Source organism: Oreochromis niloticus, unplaced genomic scaffold, assembly GCF_001858045.2.
Source record: "Oreochromis niloticus isolate F11D_XX unplaced genomic scaffold, O_niloticus_UMD_NMBU tig00002964_pilon, whole genome shotgun sequence".
Taxonomy (NCBI): domain Eukaryota; kingdom Metazoa; phylum Chordata; class Actinopteri; order Cichliformes; family Cichlidae; genus Oreochromis; species Oreochromis niloticus.
The window spans coordinates 158,447-178,528 of record NW_020327749.1 but is presented as its reverse complement, the minus strand read 5'-3'; the positions used below and the strand labels follow the sequence as shown (position 1 = coordinate 178,528).

Below are 20,082 nucleotides of genomic sequence, written 5' to 3'. Positions count from 1 at the left end.
TATTTTCTTGTTTCACAACATTTTCTTCAGTTTGAGTTGCTGTGGTAATTCTGCAGACTGTAGCCATTGCAGACCTACAACTGTAGATCCTGAAATCATTCTGGCAGGTTTGACATCCTACTCCTCACTACACTGTCACTTAGTTGAAACTGGAAAGTTGTTTCAGATGTTTACATTTTGTTTTACACACTTCATTTAATGTTGCATTATGCAGTTTTGTTTCCCTGTTTAAGCTTTGCCTCATTAAAGGCTTTTGTTCAAGTTGTTAAAGCAACACAATTTTTTTTTGTATTTACACTTCATATTAGCTCTGGTGTACCAGGTTTCCATTGTAGGTCAAGGATCTTGAGTGTTATAAATGTTAAAGTGTATGTGCAAACAAATGTGAAAAGGTTCTAAGGTTGTCACCTGTACTCAAGTTAAGTGCTGGATTTTTGGTCTTAGCATTTAATTAAGAATATTTTGAGATTTGCTATATGCATTTTTTTTATTGTAAAATTATTATTTTTATTATAAAATTTATTATATAATAGAAAACTTATAATTCTGAATCAGATTTTTGGAACTGGGAACTAAATTGTCCAGATTTACCTTTTTGTGTTGCTAATTGCATTATACAATGATTTTTAAGTTGCTGTGGTAAATCTGCAGATCTGACTAGAATCACAAGTTGTTGTATTGAATTTGACATCTTACGGCACACTACAATGTCACTTTGTTGAAACTCGAAAGTTGTTTCCAATGTTTAAATTTTGGTCATGCACTTTAAGCATTTAATATTGCCTTACGCGGTGTTGTTCCCTGTAGAAGCTTTGCCTTGTTAAGGCTTACCGTAAATAAAGTTGTTGATGCAGCACCCTTTTTTGCATTTACACTTTATGTAAGCTTTAGTGTAAGAGTTTTCTATTGAAATGCAAGGATCTTGAATGTTACAAATGTTAACGTGTGAGCAAGTGCAAAAAGGTTCTTGAGTTGTCACCTGTACTCTGTAGTTAAGTGTTAGACCTTTGCTGAAGACCTCTGAAAGGTCCAAACACCTAATTACAATGTATAGATAATAACTCAGGAACCTTTCTAGACTTGTTTTGTTGATACCTTCAGTTCAGTTCAGTTCAGTTCATTTTTATTTCAAACATATACATTCACCAACATTTCATAAAATCATTCCATGCAGTTGTTTGAAAAGGAGTAGGCAGAAGTATATACTTATTTAGCCCTACCCCTTAGGTTTACATCCTCATCATCTAAATTTGAACAACAAAATGTTTACAATGCCTTCAACTTAGAACATAATAATCATCACAAAAAAATAAAAAAAATTGTCATGTTCAACAAGAAAATCAAGAAAATAAACATCAGTTTGACTGCTGTCTTGGGTTAATTGCATTTTCTTCATTCTTATACTTATTTAAAATTTCTTTTTTGAGTTTTATTTTAAACTGGTTTATATCACTACTGACCTTTATTTCTTCTTTTAACTCATTCCAAAATTTAACTCCCGCTATTGAAATAGACATCCTTTTCAATGTTGTTCTTACTTTTTGTAATTTTAAATTCCACTTCCCTCTAAAATTATACCTCCCTTCTCTTTCTAAGAACCATTTACTTATTTCGATTGGGAGCATCCCTTTCCTTGCCTTATATATTATTTGCACTGTTTTAAACTTCACCAGATCCTGGAATTTTATAGCTTGCGTCTTAATAAAGAGCGGGTTTGTGTGAGCCCTATACCCCTCCTGATTTATTAGTCTAATAGCCCTTTTCTGCATTATAATTATAGTCTGAATATTACTTTTATATGTATTTCCCCAAACCTCTACACAATAACTCATGTATGGTAATAGTAAAGCACAATATAGCATATACAATGTTTTCCTATCCAAAAATTGTTTTACTTTCCCCAAGACAGCAATGCCCCGTGCTAACTTTCCCCTCACATAAGTGATGTGTGATTTCCAACAGGCCTTATGATCAATGATCACACCAAGAAATTTTATGGTATTAACCCTTTCTAGATATACATTATCAACACAAATTTCAATATTAATGTTTTTCTTATAGTTTCCGAATAACATAAATTTTGTTTTATTTAAATTTAAGGACAATTTGTTTCTATCAAACCACTTCTTTAACATCTTTAACTCCTGTGTGATCACCTCCAAAACCTGTTGAAATTCCACACCTGAACAAAGTATATTGGTATCGTCTGCAAAAATTACAAACTTTAGTATCTTCGATACTTCACAAATATCATTTATATACATAATAAACATTTTTGGTCCCAATACTGATCCTTGAGGTACTCCACATTCAATATCCATCAGTTTAGATTTAAAGTCATTTATTTGTACATATTGCTGTCGATTCATCACATAGCTTTTTATCCAATCTAATACCACACCCCTAAACCCATATTTTTCCAGTTTGATTATTAGAATTTTGTGGTCAACAGTATCAAATGCTTTTTTTAGATCTAGAAAGACTCCAAGTGCATACTTCTTCTTATCCATACATTCAGTTATTTCTTCCATTAAATCCATCAATGCCAAAACTGTTGATCTGTTATTTCTAAACCCATACTGGCAATTTGCCAACAATTCATGTTTATCCACAAAGTTATCAAATCTCTTTAGAAATAGTTTTTCCAGTATCTTAGAAAACTGAGAGAGTACCGACACTGGTCTATAATTTGTAAAACAATGCTTTTCACCTGATTTATAAATGGGAATAATTTTTGCAACTTTCATTTTTTGTGGAAAAACCCCTTCCTGGAAAGACAAATTAAAAATATATTGTAGCGGTTTTACAATACCATCAATTACTCTCTTTACCGTTACCATATCAATATCATGACAGTCAGTACTTGTTTTGTTCTTAAGTCCACTGACAATATCATATATCTCCTTCTCTTCCACTGCTCTTAAAAACATTGAACTTGCATTCCTTTCAATGTTTCCTCCAGTGTCCCTTTCTATCATATCAACCTTTATTTCCGCAGCCAATTTTGGCCCTATATTTACAAAAAAATCATACCTAAACATTTAGCATATAGATGAAACTATTCATTAAATCATTATTAGTCAAATTAATTAGGTCCAAAACACAATCTAAATGGTGCCATTAAATTCAAATTAATATTGTCAATTGAATCTAAAGCAATACAGTTAATAAAATGAACAAAGTGCTTAAATTCTAATTAATAGTGTTAAATAGTAACAATGAAAGGAAAGCTGTTGCTTTTATAGAACAATTTCACTTCTGATATACATCACCATTGAAATTGCAGATAACAACCATATTGATTTATGTTTAATTGACCAGGTTTTGTGGAAAAGATTGCCTTAACTTTGTCAATTAAATCCAACGTTTTATTTCTTAGAGTGTGTAAGGCCCAGGTGGACGATATATGATAACAAGTAAGACTGGTTTCTGAGTTTTACAGCTGGGGTGGACAAGGTTAAGCATCAGGCTTTCAAAAGAATTAAAAGTCTGTCTTGGTCTTTCGTTAATTAACAGTCTGGTGTGAAAAATTTCTGCCACACCGCCCCCTCGGCCTGTGCTTCGAGATTTCTGGTAGTTAGAATGACTCAGGGGTGTTGATTCATTTAAACTAACATAATCATCCTGCTGCAACCAGGTTTCTGTAAGGCAGAGTAAATTGATTTGTTGATCAATTATTAAGTCATGTACTAACAGAGACTTGGAGGAGAGAGACTTAATATTTAATAATCCACATTTCACTGTTTTACTCTTTGGTTCAGATGTGGATACCGTACTGTTCTTTCTTTGTGATTTTTTATGTTTAAGTTGTTTATTGCTGGTTTTTCTTTTTTTTTTTGTCTTTTTGGGAGCTGACACGGTCTCAATGGAGATGGGTTTTGGGGGGGTTAGCAGGAGGAGAGAAGCTGCAGAGACGCGTGTAAGACTGCAACTCTGCTTCCTGGTCCCAACTCTGGATAGTCATATTTTGGGGGGTTTAATACATTTGTCCATATTTCTAGAAATGAAAGCTGCTCCATCCAAAGTGGGATGGATGCCATCTCTCCTAACAAGACCAGATTTCCTCCAGAAGGTTTGCCAATTATCTATGAAGCCCACATCGTTTCTGGGACACCACTCAAACAGCCAGCAATTTAAGGAGAACATGTGGCTAAACATGTCACTCCTGGTCTGATTGGGGAGGGAACCAGAGAAAACTACAGAGTCCGACATTGTTTTGGCAAAGTTACACACCGATTTAATATTGATTTTAGTGACCTCCGATTGGCGTAACCGGGTGTCATTACTGCCGACATGAATTATGATTTTACTGAATTTACGTTTACCCTTAGCCAGCAGTTTTAAATTTCCTTCAATGTCGCCTCCTCTGGCCCCTGGAAGACAATTGACTATGGTTGCCGGTGTCTCTAGCTTGACATGTCTGAGAACAGAATCACCAATTACCAGAGTTTGACCCCCGGCGGGTGTGTCGCCGAGTGGGGAAAAATGGTTAGACACATGAACAGATTGGTGGTGTACCTGGGGCTTCTGTTTAGGACTATGCTTCCTCCTCACCGTCACCCAGCCGCCCTCTTTCCCCAGCTGCTTGGGGTCTGCCAGGGAACAGCTAGCGGGGCCTACGCTTTCTTCGGCTGCACCAGCTACAGGGGCCTGGCTAGCTACGGGTGAATGAAGGGTGCGAAGCCGAGTCTCCAATTCAGTAATCCTAGCCTCCAGAGCTGCAAATAAGCTACACTTGTTACAGGTATCATTACTGCTAAAGGAGGCAGAGGAGTAGCTAAACATCTGACACAATGAGCAGGAAAGTGCAGGAGGGACAGGTGAAGTAGCCATGGTGCTAACGAGTCGGCTACGAGCTAAGCTAAGCTAGCGAAACAGTACAGAGACAGTGAGTGAATACTTTGGCTATAAACTAGGTAGTGAGTACACAGAAAGTGTGCTTCAGATGAAGCACGTGAAGATTATACTATGAAGAAAGAAAGTTTTTTTTTTTTAATATATATTTTTATTAAATTTTCTGCATCCATTTTTGCAAAAGACAAATTGAACAATATGCCGTTTTCCTTTTGAAGAACATAAAACAATATGAAACATACACTCCCACCTCATAATTATAGGAGGACCAGTGGGTATACAAAATGAAAAAAGAAAGGGTCCAGTCTAATAATACGAATAGTAAACCCTGGAGTACAAGATAACAGTTCCTGAGTGTACAGAGAGATGTGGAGAGTTTCAGAGCCCACACCCTCACACAGACACAAAAAAAAGATGGAACATTTACATATGTCATTTGAATGGAGATGGGCACAAAAAAACAAAACAAACAACAAAAAAACAACAAAAAACAAAAACAAAACAAAAAAAAACATAGTGAGTGGTCAGCTTAGTTGTAAAGATAGGTCAAATCTGTAAGAGAAAAGAAATATGTATAAAGTAGGTAAGTAGATACCATCATAAGGCGCAGGCACAATAGAGTCCATATACTTAAACATAAGATGAAATAAAATAGAGTAAAGTCTGAGCTGGCTAATTGGGAGCGTTGCGAGACCGCAAAGTCTGAACATGGTCAAAAAAGGGTTGCCAGATCTTAAAAAATTTGGCCATAGACCCACGCAGGGTGAATTTAATCTTTTCGAGTTTGCTAAAATGCAAAGCGTCTCTGATCCAGATTTCCCAGGATGGGGGAGAAGGGGATTTCCAACATAACAATAATCTGCGTCTTGCCAATAAGGTGAGAAATGCTACCAAATCCGCTTGGGGCGTCGGCAAGACAACTGTATCAGGAAGAACCCCAAACAAAGCAGTTAAGGGCACAGGTTGGAGGGTTAGCTGGATGATCTTTGATAAAGTCAGAAAAATATTAATCCAGTATTGTTTGAGGGATCGACATGACCAAAACACATGTATTAGAGAGGCAGGTGTTTGATGACAACGGTCGCAATCAGGGCTAAGGTTGGGGTATATTTGAGCTAATCTGGCTTTAGTCCAGTGTACGCGGTGCAAAATCTTACATTGAATCAACCCGTGTTTGGCACATAGTGAGGAGCCATGGACCCGGTAAAGAATTTTATCCCAAGAGTCATCCTGAATCACACACCCCAAATCCTGCTCCCATGCCTTTTTAATAGCTGAGGTTGAGAAGTTGCGAAAGGAACATATTCTCCCATACAGACAGGAAATCAGGCCCTGTGATGGAGGGGGAGGTGACAGAAGGTTATCAAAGTCATGACAAGGAGATCTAGATGGGAACTGAGAGGATTTCTCTTTAACAAAACTCCGGATTTGTAAGTAGCGAAAAAAGTGACTCTTTGGAAGGCCAAATTTCAATGAAAGCTGTTCAAAGGAGGCAAATGTATTCTGAATATACAGATCAGAAAAAGACCTGATACCCAAAGAGGCCCACAAATAAAAAGCACCATCAACTAACGAAGGCTGGAAAGAGGGATTTTTCAAAATAGGTGACTGAAGGGAAAAAAGGGTCAACTTAAAATAACGACGAAATTGATACCATATTTTCAAGGTAACTTTGACAATAGAGTTATTATAAAAACCTGCACTCGGAGGCTGCTTTTGGGCATAAATCAGGGCTGGTAAAGAGGATAAGGCACAAGAGGAAATCTCCAAGCTCAGCCACGCCGGGGCATTATTCATGCCTTCCCCCTGTAGCCAGTACCTGAGAATACGAATATTACATGCCCAATAATAGAACATAAGGTTTGGTAAAGCCATCCCTCCCATCTTTTTCGGTCTTTGAAGATATGTCTTGCGTATTCTAGGGTTTTTTTTGTTCCAAATGAACCCAGAGAGAATCTTGTCTAATTTAACAAAAAAGGAAATTGGGATAAATACAGGGACACACTGAAAAAGAAAAGAAAATCTTGGGAGGATGTTCATTTTAATTGTATTTATGCGCCCTGCTACAGACAGATGGAGTAGAGACCATCTGTCCAAATCCTGCCTAACTTTCTTCACAAGTGGGTCAAAATTAAGCTTGAAAAGAGCATGAAATTGATTTGTAATTTTAACCCCTAAATATGTAAAGTTGTCCGATACAGCTCGAAAAGGCAGTGTTGTACACTGATATTTCTGTGCAGCAGCATTCAGGGGGAACAGTTCACTCTTGGTGAGATTCAGCTTATAGCCAGAAATAAGGCTAAACTGTTCAAATATTGAGAGCACCATAGGAAATGAGGATGCTGGTTCTGAGATATAAAGAAGCAAATCATCTGCGTATAAGGAGACCCTTTGTTCTATACCATATCTAGTAACCCCGGTGATATCTGGGTTTGATCTCAGCGATATGGCCAGGGGCTCAATTGCAAGTGCAAAGAGCAACGGCGACATGGGACAGCCCTGCCTAGTCCCCCTAAACAGAGGAAAAAAGTCAGAACATGTGCCATTTGTTTTGACAGCGGCAAGCGGGGAAGTATAAAGAAGTTTCCACCAGGAGATGATTATTTTACCAAAGCCGAATTTCTCCAAAACATAAAAAAGGTATCCCCACTCGACCCTGTCAAAAGCCTTCTCAGCATCTAGACTGATCCCAAACTCAGGGCTGTTGGAGTCTGAGGGATTGTAAAGAACATTAAACAAACGTCTAAGGTTAGAAAAGGCATATCTCCCTTTAATAAAGCCTGTTTGATCCGGGTTAATTACAGATGGCAAGACTGCTTCCACACGCATCGCTAAAAGTTTAGCAAGGATCTTATAGTCCACATTTAACAAAGAAATGGGATGGTATGAGCCACATTGTAATGGGTCCTTATCCTTTTTTAGGATCAATGATATAGATGCCTGCAGTAGAGAGGGTGGGAGGGATCCAACTTCCAGTGAATGCTTATACATATTTGTCATGAGCGGGGCCAGTTTAGGCATAAATTTACGATAGAACTCAACAGGAAACCCGTCCTGTCCGGGACACTTAGAACACTGCAATTTGCTGATAGCTTGCAGGATCTCTTCTACAGTTACTGGTCCCTCCAGCTGAAGGCTATGTGTCTGATCAATTGATGGCAACTTAAGATGATTGAAAAAGGAGTCCAAAGCCTCAGTGCTAAATGCGCACTCAGACGCATAAAGAGATGAATAAAAGTCTCGAAATTGGTCATTAATTATTTTAGGGTCCGTAGAAACACCGCTTGATGTCTGAATCCAAGGAATGGAATGTGCAGCTGCTGCACTACGAAGCTGATGGGAGAGCAGTTTACTGGCCTTTTCCCCATACTCATACTGGGAGTGCTGACACTTCAACAACATCTCTTCAGTCCGAGCAGAGGACAGGTGATCAAATTCAGTCTGCAAAAACAGCCTGTCATTATAGACCTCTGGTGCTGGGCAGACAGCATTCAACTCATCTAATTGCGATATGCGTATTATGAGCTCAGCAAACTTTGCTTTTATTTGATTTGCCTCAAAACCAGCATAAGATATAATATGTCCCCTGATAAAAGCCTTAAACGTTTCCCACAAAATGGAGGGTGATATTCCTGGTGTAATGTTTGTCTCTATAAATAAGTCTATCTTGGAATTCACAAATGTGATGAATTTATCGTCTGACAGCAAGCGTGTGTTCAAACGCCATGGAGCTGGTGGAGAACTTTGGGCCACTGCTAAATTTAGAGTCAACGGAGCATGGTCTGAAATGACAATAGCACTATGAGAGCAAGAGTGAATCTGTGAAGTAAGTCGACTGTTCAGTAGAAAGTAATCAATACGAGTGTATGTATGATGAACAGGGGAGAAAAAGGTGTACTCTCTACGTGTGGGATTGAGAAAACGCCAGGCATCAATAACAGAAAATTCTTCAAGGAACATATTAATAATTTTGGAAGACTTGGATTGCCTACCAGGCTTATTTGAGGATCGATCCAGCGGCTCGAGCCAACAATTAAAATCGCCACCAAGAACCAAATAGTGGGAAGACAAGTCAGGAATTTTAGTGAAAAAAGTGCTGAAAAAATTTGGATCATCCCAACTGGGAGCATAGACGTTGGCAAAAATAAATTTAGTGTTCAAAATACTACCACTTACAATAATGAATCTGCCATTCTGGTCCGCTATAACATTAGAAGAAACAAATGGCACTGATTTGTGTATTAAAATAGCAGCACCACGAGCTTTGGATTTAAATGTAGAATGATAGAGTTGGCCCACCCACCCCTTACGAAGTCTAAAATGATCTGAAATTTTTAGGTGTTGTTAGGGTTCAATGTTGAGAGAGGAATCCATAAATAATCACAGATCCGGTCCAGTGTGCAATTAGACGACATTTTAATGAACACATGTGTGAGTCCAACAACCCAATCAGTATTGAACTGCTTTACCATATTCAAACAACGGTTTTATAGGGTTAAGATAGTACAGCCCCCTTTTCTGTTGCTAGGCAGATTTAAACAAAGCATACGTCACTCCAAAACCACAATGACTCTTAACATAGTCTAAAACAGAACATCTTCTTCGGGTCAACGGCAGATGCTTCCTGTCTCCATCCTGCCCAGGCTTATCTTCCTGGAACATCAGGTGCACTTCCTGTAACAGACTACCACGTACGCCTCGACTTTGCAGCCATAGCAAAACGTATTTCAACTCTTGCCTACTAAATGAGTCTCTCTAATTTGTGTGTGCGTGCACGTGCGAGGGCGCGTGCATGCTGTGTACTGCGTACGTGTCATGACCTCTCGTACTATATGTGTCTGTATGTGTGTCTCGCCCTTAAATGCTCTCTTTGCTTTCAGTTTCACTTCTGCAAAAGCCTGCAACTTCAAAAGCCTATAACTTCCTGCCTCTGCCCTCTACACAGAAACACTGAGATCATAGAAGCATTAAAAACATTTAAAATTATAGATTCAACTCAACCGTTTAAGGTGGTTCTTCTTGGACCTGTAATAAAGACTATAACCATATATTTGAACATCTGAATGCATCTAAATGCAACATCACTATTAATACTGAAATGTTAATGATGATTATAAAAATAGCAGCAAATAATAGCAGTAAAATATTCCTACTCCTCTCAGTGTGTTTCTTGTAAAAACACAACCTGGGCGCCCAAAAATTGCAAATGGTGGAAGACCTTGCTCCTTTTAATAGGTTGGTTCAGACCTTTACAATTCCAGCTACAGAACTTTAACGAGTGACCTGCTTGTTGATTATTAATATTTAATTGCGATACCATGTTAGAACATAGATTGAAAAAAACCAAAGCTGACCGATGAAAAACACAGAAAAAACAAAGTCAGTGTACAGTACAACAGTACAACATAAAAAACAAAAAACACCCAAACTTCCCCCTAAATGCTGAAGCATCTTCCCTAACAAGATGCGTCCACCATTTGACCTTAGAACTGAAGAAGCTTCTCGGATGAGAGGTGAAACATCTTCAAGCAATTTACAGAATTCCAGACACTTTTCTTTTCAAAATCTCTTTCATCATGCTGCTTGAACTAAGACTTACAAATTTAAGTAACACAATGACAATATTTAACAATGTGACTCCAACAATTACCCTGAATTGGGCTGTAAAGTTTTTGTATTGTGACAAGAAGATAGATTATTATGGCTAGCTTCCACAAGTCAAATCAGTGCTAAATCAGCTGTCATCCCCATTCAGTCAGTTACTTGGTCATCTTCCAGACTGTCAACCTGCCCCCTCATGAGAACAAAACGAACACAGACATTTTAAGTTATAAGTGCTATAAGTGACTTTAATGTCAGGGGAACACCAAAGCGGGCAGCACGGTGGCACGGTGGTTAGCACTGTTGCCGCACAGCAAGAAGGTCCTGAGTTCAATTCCACCATCAGGCCGGGGTCTTTCTGTGTGGAGTTTGCATGTTCTCCCCGTGTTTGCGTGGGTTCTCTCCGGGTACTCCGGCTTCCTCCCACCGTCCAAAGACATGCAGCTTGTGGGGATAGGTTAATTGGATAATCCAAATTGCCACTAGGTGTAAATGTGCGAGTGAATGTGAGTGCGAATGGTTGTCTGTCCCTGTATGTTAGCCCTGCGACAGACTGGCGACCTGTCCAGGGCGTACCCCGCCTCTCGCCCTATGACAGCTGGGATAGGCTCCAGCGCCCCCCGCGACCCTGAAAAGGATAAGCGGAAGCGAATGGATGGATGGATGGGAACACCAAAGCGTTCCCAGGCCAGCCGAGATATATAATCTCTCCAGTGTGTCCTGGGTTTGCCCTGGGGCCTCCGTTCAGAGGAACATGCCCGGAACACCTCTCCCAGGAGGCGCCCAGGAGGCATCCTTGTCAGATGCCCTAACCACCTCAACTGGCTCCTTTCGATGCGGAGGAGCAGCGGCCCTACTCTGAGCCCCACACTATCTCTAAGGGAGAGGCCAGCCACCCTTCGGAGGAAGCTCATTTCCGCCGCTTGTATCCGCGATCTCGTTCTTTCGGTCACTACCCACAGCTCGTGACCAAAGGTTAGGGTAGGGACGTAGATCGACCGGTAAATTGAGAGTTTTGCTTTTACACTCAGCTCCCTCTTCACCACGACGGACCGGTGGAGCGTCCGCATCACTGCGGCCGCAGCACCAATTCATCTGTCGATCTCTGGCTCCCTTCTCCCATCATTCGCGAACAAGACCCCGAGATGCTTGAACTTCTCCACTTGGGGCAGGAACTCATCCCCGACCCGGAGTGGGCACTCCACCCTTTTCCGGCTGAGAACCATGGCCTCAGATTTGGAGGTGCTGAGCCTCATTCCCGCTGCTTCACACTCGGCAGCGAACCGTTCCAGTGAGTGCTGCGAAAAGCAGAGACGAGATTCTGAGGCCACCGAAGTGAAAGCCCTGTGTCACTTGGCTGCGCCTTAAAATCCTGTCCATAAAAATTATGAACAGAATTGGTGACAAAGGGCAGCCCTGGAGGAGCCCATCACCCACTGGAAACGTGTCCGACTTATTGCCAGCAATGCAAACCGAATGGACGGCAGACACCCTATACCCCTGCAGCTCCTCCCACAGGACACCCTGAGGGACACGGTCGAATGCCTTCTCCGAGTCCACAAATCACATGTAGACTGTTTCAGCAAAACTCCCATGCACCCTCGAATATCCGCTCTGCCAGTCCAGGGGTACTGCCCCTGATATCCATGCAACATTGTAGAGGTGTGTCAACCAAGACAGCCCTAAAACGTACAGAGCCTTCAGGAACTCAGGATGGACCTCATCCACACCATGGATACAATTGATTCAAACCCGAATACCTGACCTGGTACTGGGCAGGGAATTCAACATCTTTCTCCTCCACCAATACCTGACCTGGTACTGGGCAGGGAATTCAACAGTTTCTCTCCTCCACCAATCAAAAATGCATGTGCCCTTGGTGGCAGAAATTCAGAGGAATTTGACAAGGGCTGGATATGTCACTGATTTCTAGAATCGATTTGTTTCCGATTCACATGGTCCCGATTCGATTCTATTCATTTTGATTCTAATTGATTTGATTTGGGAAATTTTGGCTTGAACAGTCAGAAATATTATAATACTGATCATTTTTTCAGTACTGACACTTGTGAGACTTCATCAGAGGTGTATGTGTTAAGGGTGGTGAGTTAGTGAACCCAGACGCGGACCTCTCGTTAAAGTTGAACAGTGTCTTTATTTACAGTGAAGCCAATCCACAGTTATCCACAGTGCAAAGTCCCTTCAGTGCTCCCCTCGTGTGTCCACACAGCTCTCGTGAACTAGTGACGTCTCTCCTTCCATCTCTCCGTGTCGTTCGTTTCCTGGGAAAAGGCAAACAGACGCGATTAGCCTTCCTCCGCTATCAAACACTTGTTTTATACTCGCTGAGCTCGAGTCACTACAAGGCTTGGTGCAATACTCCAGCGCTGTCTGTCACTCAGCCACACCATTAAATAGCTCTGCCAACGATGGTGGATGATTGGCAGCAGCTGGCAAGGAATCAGTCGCAGGTGGGACAGCTCAGAGTGGCAGCACTTCCGGGTCGGAGATCTCCCGTTGCTACGCAACCGCGTAACAATTGTAGCGGAGCCGGAGAGAGAAACAGAGTGAGAGAGAGGAGAACAAACACACACATACACACAGGGCGCCGGTCGGGGCACCGTCAGACCTGACAGTATGCATCACAGCAGATGCCTTCCTGTCACAGTAATTGAGGATAAAACAGAAAAACATGAAGGAGATTTTCCTGGCCTGGCTTTTTATAGCAGATAACCTAAAAAATATTCTGCAGTAGAAAAAAAAGTGGAAGAAAACCTCAACATTTGAGCATTACCTTATGCTGTTTAAGTGAAGCAGAGCAAAGTTACAGAGGTTTTATTGTGCAGTGTTTTGTATTTTTTCGTAATTTTAAATAGTTTACATTTCTTCAGTTTTGAACAGCAGAAATGAGGCATTCTTGTTAGAAGTCATTAAAAAAAACAGTACACAGAGAGAGGGAGAGAGAACTCTGCAGGAAAAGTGTCATTTTATCGCAGTGGAAGCAAACCAGCATAAGTTAGAGGGCATTCATGACGATGTTTATGTGAAGCGAAATGTGAAGCTTAGTTTGGATCTTTTTTTTGCTGATGATTCAGGCAATTTTGGTTGGAGAGTGATGAAACCTGCAGCTTGAAAATGTAGTGCAAAAAAATAGACGTAAACACAAAGCACGATGAGCTGTCAACTTTCAGCCACAGCTTTCCGTGTACGTGCTGTTGGGTTAGATAGCCACCATCTTACTCATTCTGAAGCGTCGGATCCGCGCTTTGTGTTCAAGTCTTTTTACGAAATCCATTTACCTGCTCTCGTTTGCTAATTTATCTTTTTGGTGGTTGTTGTGGGGCGACCCTGGCTCAGGGGGGTTGGGAAGCGTATCTGCAACCGGAAGGTCGCCGGTTCGATCCCCGGTTCGATGCCCGGGCTCTCTGTCCTGGTCGTTGTGTCCTTGGGCAAGACACTTTACCCTACCGCCTACTGGTGTTGGCCAGAGGGGCCGATGGCGCGATATGGCAGCCTCGCCTCTGTCAGTCTGCCCCAGGGCAGCTGTGGCTACAACAGTAGCTTGCCTCCACCAGTGTATGAATGTGAGAGTGAATGAATAGTGGCATTGTAAAGCGCTTTGGGTGCCTTGAAAAGCGCTATATGAAATCCAATCCATTATTATTGTTGAAATAGTTTTGTGGGGTTAAACCTGAGATTCTGGCGATTTAAAACTCGAACATCCAAATTCACCATTCTTTTTTCTAGGCATTGAAGCCATTAACTAAACCAAAGAGGTGGTAATATTAATTTTATCCGGGAAAAAGAGAAGCATTTTGGATATTCGTTTTAAGAGTCTGCACCCCAGAGGTATGAATGAGGATTTTTCTATCAATGAGTTTTTGTGAACTTAACCCTTTTGTTATTTTTTATGTTTTTATTCTAATTTTATCAGTTAAATTATTCTTGCATGGGCAATGTATTAAAGTTGTTCATCTTCCCTTAAGTGTTGCTGGAGTTACTGCATTGTGCATTTAAAAGGATTTTAATGAATCGATATGGCTCCGCATCAAACATGTACAGTTACCATCCTTTGGGAGGAAAACAGGCGGTGTCGTCGAGTTCGGTGCTTTAGGAAACACAACCTCAGAACAGTTATCAGCCATGTGTTTCATATACAACACTTGCATACACTTCAATTCATTTTGATCCTCTGTGTCACGGGCTGCGACGGCAGACCGTGGAGTTGCAGAGAAAGTAGGGCCCAAACGCGAGACTCTAGTGAAGGACAGTGGATTTATTTATGGTAAGTGGACAGAAACAACAACTACATACAATTCCAGCACTGTGACTCCTGTGTCGATTCCTCTATGAAGCCCACACAGTGCACGTGTCCATAACAGTGAAAAGGTGACAACTCCTAAAACCCGATTCCACTCCATGATTCCCCTTGTGACAACGTTCCTGACTCCTGGTGACACAAAAACAGACACAGCTCAGCAGGCAGCCTTTAGTAGCAAAGCTGTTCACAAACACACTAATCAACGGAGATACTTTACAGGTTCGACTTAGTATAATCCCGCGTCAACTGGAGCTCCGCCACCTTCTTAAATAAGACGCTCCTCATGAGGCTATCAGCTGCAGCTGGGGAAGGCTAATGAGCGGCAGGTGCGGCAGCCTCCAGTGCGGGAACACTTCCGGGTCGCAGTCCCCTCAGCGACCCCAAAACATCCGGGAGAACACAGGGAGAAAGGACAAAGGGAGAGAAAACCACCAAAAACATAACATACGGAAAAACATATACAAGTAATACATGAGCTCTGGGTCACCAGACCCAGGCCATGACAGTACCCCCCCTCTAAGGGCTGGCTCCTGAGGCCCCAAAAAAACAACAACAACCCGAAAACAAAACCAGCAGCAAGGCCAACCAACCCGGGTCGGGTGGTGGGAGGTACAGGATGGAGGGCCAGAAACACTCCAGCCAAAAAACAAAAAACAAGTCCCAGTTTAATAGTTCAAATACCTGGCCGCGCTCCTGGCGGGGGTTTGAAACAGTCCAGTTGGCCAAGCCGGCAGGCGGTGATGTTGGCGGCCCGACACAAGTCCAACAGTGAGAAAGTTCAGGTGGCCAACCACAGGCCCAGTGGTGGCGGCGTTGCAGCACCGGCAGGCAGCCATGGGTCAGGCAGCAGCGGCGAAATGGTTGTGGTGGCCTGCCACGTGTCCAGTGGTGGTGGCACTGCAGCTCCGCCAGCCTGCCACGGCTGCAGCGGCACGGGCCTGCACTGTAAAAAAAAAACTGTCAAATTTACGGTAAAATACCGGCAGCTGTGGTTGCCAGGAATATACCGTGAAAAAAATGTGGGATCTGTAAAAGACAATACGGTATACTGGTTTTGTAACCCTAAATTTTAAGGTAAGTCAACATATTATTTTACCAAAATCATGATAGAAAAAAACAAATATATTTGTCAATTATACAGCAATTTAATGTAAAAAATGCAACTTTCCATAGCTTTTTACGGATATTTGCAGTGAAAAAAAAAAGTTATAATATAATAATATTTACAGTCAAAGTCAAAGTCAAAGTCAACTTTATTTGTCAATTCTGCCATATGTACAGGACATACAGAGAATAGAAATTCCGTTACTCTCAAACCCTAGAAGAAGTAGCAATGAACATTTAAATATAAGAGAGAGATTAAAAATGCAAGTAAAATAATTAAAAAGTAAAATTTGAATAAATACAGTACAAGCTATACAATATACAATATACAATATTCAGGTAACGGTAACGGTAGATGACATTCAGTGTAGACCAGGCAGGGTAGTGCAAATAGGCAAATAGTGCAAATGGAGATTTGGTAATGTACGGTAGGAGGTAGTGTAACAGAACAAAGTCTTATGAGGTAATGGCAGTCCAATGCTCCACAGGTGGCTAATAACTGGTGCAGGCCAGTGAGTGAGTCAGAGAGTGTGTGTGTGTGTGTGTGTGTGTGACAGAGTTCAGTGAGACCGTGGAGGAGAGAGGGGAGAGGGGGCAGAATCGGGAGGGAGTTAAGCTTCCTGACAGCCTGATGGATGAAGCTGTCCTTCAGTCTGCTGGTCCTGGCTTGGAGACTCCTCAGTCGCCTCTCTGACGGCAGCAGCTTGAAGAAGCTTTGCATTGGGTGCGTGGGATCAGCCGCTATGCAAAGGGCTTTTTTAGTGAGACGGGTGCTGTAAATGTCCTGGAGGGAGGGGAGAGAGACACCAATGATCCTCTCTGCAGCTCTCACTATGCGTTGGAGGGTTCTATGACAGGACGCATTGCAGGCTCCAAACCACACAGTGATGCAGCTCAACAGGATGCTCTCTATGGTGCCTCTGTAGAAAGTGTACATGATGGGGGCTGGTGCTCCTGCTCTTCTTAGTTTGCGGAGAAAGAAGAGACGCTGCTGTGATTTCTTGGCCAGTGCTGTGGTGTTGTACGTCCAGGAGAGATCCTCTGTGATGTGCACACCCAAGAACTTAGTGCTGCTCACTCTCTCCACAGACGCTCCGTCAATGGTCAGAGGAGCATGTTGGGTGTGCATTCTCCTGAAGTCCACAACAATCTCCTTCGTCTTCTCCACATTCAGAGAGAGATTGTTGTCAACACACCACGTGGCCAGGCGTCTCACCTCACTTCTGTAGTTGGTCTCATCCCTGTTGCTAATGAGACCCACCACCGTTGTGTCGTCCGCAAACTTGATGAAGAGGTTGGAGCTGTATGATGGAGTACAGTCATGGGTCAGCAGAGTGAAGAGGAGGGGGCTCAGCACACATCCCTGCGGGGCCCCTGTGTTTAAAATGATGGTGCTGGATGTATTACTGCCGACCCGTACTGCTTGAGGTCTTCCGGTGAGGAAATCCAACAGCCAGTTGCACAGAGAGGTGTTGAGCCCCAACTGGACCAGTTTTTGAGTGAGCTGTTGGGGGATTATAGTGTTGAATGCTGAACTGAAATCAATGAACAGCATTCGAACATATGAGTCTTTTTTGTCCAGGTGTGTGAGTGCTGAGTGGAGAGCAGTGGAGATAGCATCATCGGTTGAGCGGTTGGGCCGATACGCAAACTGGAAGGGATCCAGGGAGGGGGGCAGGACAGTCTTGATGTGTTGCATGACTAGTCGTTCGAAGCACTTCATCAGGATGGGAGTGAGTGCAACCGGACGGTAGTCATTAAAGCAGGAGGGAGATGACTTTTTTGGAACCGGAATGATTGTGGTGGCTTTAAAACATGTGGGGACGACAGCCTGGATAAGTGATATATTGAAGATGTCTGTGAAGACATCAGTGAGTTCCACCACACAGTCTCTCAGTACACGACCAGGAATGTTGTCAGGACCCGGAGCTTTACGTGCATTGATCCTGCTGAGGGATCTCCTCACGCTGTCCGGGGACAGAGTCAACACCTGGTCGCCAGGAGGGGGTGGGGTCTTCTGTGCAGTGGTGCTGTTTTGGACTTCAAAGCGAGCAAAGAAAGTGTTCAGCTCGTTCAGCAGGGGGGTAGTGCTATCACAGGTCTGTGGTGGGGGCTTGTAATCTGTGATGGTCTGAATGCCCCGCCACAGGCTCCGTGAGTCTCTGCTGTCTTTGAAGTGATGAGATATTTTCCTGGAGTACTGTCTCTTAGCCTCTCTGATGCCACGGGAAAGGTTGGCCCTAGCTGTCCTCAGGCTCGCCTCGTCTCCTTCTCTGAAGGCAACATTCCGAGCTTTCAGCAGCCTGTAGACCTCTCCTGTCATCCATGGTTTTTGATTTGCCCGGACAGTTATGGTTTTTGTGACTGTTACATCCTCAATACACTTGTTGATGTAGGCAGTAACAGTCTCTGCGTACTCCTGGAGGTCAGTGGTGTTGTTATAGGTGGCAGCCTGCTTAAACATGTTCCAGTCTGTGATGGTAAAACAGTCCTGTAAAGCCTCTGAAGACCCTTCTGGCCACACTTGTATCTGCTTACGAACCGGTTTGGAGACTTTAACGAGCGGTCTGTAGGCAGGCATTAGAATATTTAAACAACAAAGGTTTAAAGTTAATTACACACGTTTGTTTGCACATGGGAGAAGTAAACACCTTATACACTGGCACTACCTCAGTGTTTGTTTCATATGCAACAAGTCAACAAGAAAAAATCCCGCTGTTTACATCTAGTTTTTTTTTTTCTTCACCTTAACTTTTCTGTTACAACACAGGATTGTGATTAGCATGACAGTGATATGGTCTGAGGCGCCGAGGTGGGGGAGGGGAAAAGCTTTGTAAGCTCCTCTCCGGGTGGTGTAAACAAGGTCCAGTGTGTTATTTCCCCTTGTTGGAAAGTCTATGTGTTGTTGTATTTTTGGAAACACGCACTTTAAGTCTGCATGATTGAAATCCCCAGCCAGGATGAGAAAAGTAATTTGTTGTTAATTTAACAGTAATAGGATAGACCCTATTATTGTAAATAACTGTAAAAATAACAGAAATATGTTAAACCTTATTAAAACCTTTGACAGTAAAAAACACAGTGAAATTGTATAACAAATTACAGCATTTTATTTTGACCAGATACATTTTACGGTAAATTCCTGGCAACCACAGCTGCCGGTATTTTACCGCTAAAAATACAGTACAATATGAGGAACATAAATGGTTTACCGTACATTTTACATTTGCAACCGCTAAATATAGAAAAATCTAAAGATGCTCATATATAACCAAGGTAGTGAATATTACTGATAAACAATGAGAAAATTTGACATACCATCTGAAAACAGACTAAACATATCATTTTCTCTATTCCTACAAAACAGCATAGATCTTGAGAATACAGCATGTGTCCATATATATGGCTGGTAATCCATGGAGGAATGAATAAACATGAAACAAAATATTACCTGCCCCTGACCTATCAACAGTAATGAGTCACTGGGTCCTGCCTTGTTGAAGGAAAGGACTCAGTGGAGTTTCTAATGCGCATGGTGTCGAAGATACAAGCTCTGCAGGAGTACTTCAATGTCCATCAGGAGTTCACTTTGGACTGGCAGGATCCCCTCTGCAGCAAAAAATGGACAAAGTTTGATCAGTGCTTGAGCAAAATGCACAGAAATGAACAAAACGTGCTGCCAAAAACAGATCTAATGATAAATGATTTCTTAAGTGTAAAATATACAGTTCTTAAAGGATAGCTATTGTCAAAATGCAACCTTGGCTGTTTTTTGTTTTTTTTTTAACTGTAAACGAGACAAACATATATCTATAAGCATAATTACGACAAACGAGCCGTTTTTGAGATTGACCGTGATTTTGTTTTGTGGTCAATAGCCAGTGAATGGGAATACTAGGGGGGCGGGGCATAAATTTGAGCACATCAAAATCGATACAGTAAAAAAAAAAAAAAACAGCCCAGGTTGCGTTTTGGCAATAGTTATCCCTTAAATCTACTTATGTAAAAGTGATACATACAGGGAGTGCAGAATTATTAGGCAAATGAGTATTTTGTCCACATCATCCTCTTCATGCATGTTGTCTTACTCCAAGCTGTATAGGCTCGAAAGCCCACTACCAATTAAGCATATTAGGTGATGTGCATCTCTGTAATGAGAAGGGGTGTGGTCTAATGACATCAACACCCTATATCAGGTGTGC

The 20,082-nt window shown here is 42.0% G+C and overlaps 1 long non-coding RNA gene across 1 annotated transcript; it reads right to left on the bottom strand.

Annotated features, from left to right (window-relative positions):
* Positions 1 to 12,590: 12,590 nt before the first annotated feature.
* On the bottom strand, positions 12,591 to 15,716 carry LOC109199975 (uncharacterized). The gene is made up of 3 exons (XR_002060210.2): positions 14,994 to 15,716; positions 14,770 to 14,905; positions 12,591 to 12,737 (listed from the first exon to the last, which is right to left on the bottom strand). It is a non-coding gene; the product is annotated as an uncharacterized LOC109199975 (long non-coding RNA).
* Between the last annotated feature and the right edge of the window lie 4,366 nt (positions 15,717 to 20,082).